The sequence below is a fragment of the Chrysochloris asiatica genome, unplaced genomic scaffold, assembly GCF_000296735.1.
Source record: "Chrysochloris asiatica unplaced genomic scaffold, ChrAsi1.0 scaffold00022, whole genome shotgun sequence".
In the NCBI taxonomy this organism is placed as follows: domain Eukaryota; kingdom Metazoa; phylum Chordata; class Mammalia; order Afrosoricida; family Chrysochloridae; genus Chrysochloris; species Chrysochloris asiatica.
Genome location: NW_006408540.1, coordinates 28121386 through 28123022, shown reverse-complemented (window position 1 = coordinate 28123022; position 1637 = coordinate 28121386). Strand labels below are relative to the sequence as shown.

Sequence of the window (1637 nt, the reverse complement as noted above, 5' to 3'; positions counted from 1 at the left end):
GGATGTGTGCACTTATTGCAATAAATTGTCCTTTGAGTATTGCTATTGCTGTGTCACAAATGTTTTGGTATGTTGTGTTTTAATTTCATTATTTCTAAGAACTTTGCGGATTCATGTTTTATTTCTTCTATATCCATTAGGTTTTAAGCAGGCTGTTATTTAATGTCTATGTATTTAACTTTATTTCCTTGACCTTACTATGGTTGATTTCCAATTTTACACCATTGTGGCCTGAGAAGATGTTTTGTAGTATTTTGATGTTTGTAAATTTATGTAGGCTTATTTTTTGGACTAAGATATAGTCTCATCTAGAAAATGTTCCATGTGCACTGAAAAAGAATATGCACTGTGCTATTGTTGGGTTGAATGCTCTGTACACATCTTTGGTGTCAAATCGGCTGATTCTGGTTTTAGTTCCTCTGTGTCTTTGTCAAGTTTCTTTCTGGTTCTTCTATCCTTTTTGAAAGTGGCATATTAAAATATCCTGCTAGATGGTAGAGCACAAGGTAGGGGGCAGACACATCATAGTTTGGGTGTTGGTGAGGGTAATACACAAGAAGGGGGAGTGTTGGGGGAACAAGGTAGATAGGAGAACACTGAGACAGGTTAGCATGGGCTAAATGGTAAAGAGGTAAATAGTGATGCATGCTCAACCTTGGAACAACAGGACTCTGTGATACAGGGATCTAGGCATACTTTGAAGAGAGGAAATAATACTAAGATGCTTGACTACCTTATGAATATTGGTTTCCCTTGCCTACTATTGTAAAACAGACACGTGATGGGATAGAAAAGATTGTCAGGAAACATGATTACACAAAGCTTATAAGCCTGCCTTTAGCCTATAATTGATTGTAATACCTAAAGAAGGTTCTAGAACTTGCCCAGTGAAATAGGCCTCTTGTGGAGCCTTAGCAGTGTATAGGACTTTATGTGGAATCCTGAGCCCTATCCAAAAACTTCTAAGGTGGGACATTCCTACTAGAAAGGAAAAGCAGACCAACGTGGAACAACTAGAGGAACAAAAGATACTTCTTGAAAGAAAGATAAGCAGGAAAATCCTAACCAAAAATGTCAGTATGACTGGCTACTACAAGAATAAGCAAGTTGTTCGCTAAGAAGCCATCAAGGCAAGCAATCCAAGTCCCTTCAAATAAACCCCCCCTAAGACTGAAATTTAAGGGAAACACATAAGCAGGCATGTAAGCTTGTTGATGAACACATTGGTCTACTGATGAGTGAAAGAGGTGGAAAGGCTCCAATGAAGAAATGTGCTGAACAAAGTTCAACCATGTTCCATAGACTCCTGTTGACCTGGAGATGAGAGAGAGAAGAGGAAGAGCTGGTTGGTCCAATGTGTGGTGAGACCTGGGGACACCTGAGCCCATGGGCAAGGACATAGCCACAGTAGGCTAGAGCTGAGAGTGAAACAGCTAGCAGATATGAAGTGAGAGGAGATGTACAAGAGCACCCAAACTTGCAGATAGTACCCATTTGACCTAGCCTTGATGACTTGATGATCATAACTTGACTAGAGGAAGATAATAAAGAAAACAAATTTTGATAAAGGAAACGAGGGTAAATTGCTGCAATTTATTGAACTTGTCCTATATCCCATGCTGGTAGTAACTCAAGAG

General features: G+C 39.5%; 1 protein-coding gene across 8 annotated transcripts in view; it reads left to right on the top strand.

The window, feature by feature from the left end:
- The window catches only part of TRPC4 (transient receptor potential cation channel, subfamily C, member 4), a 448068-nt gene that overhangs the window by 390235 nt on the left and 56196 nt on the right, over positions 1 to 1637 (top strand). The gene's annotated exons all lie outside the window — the stretch shown is intronic.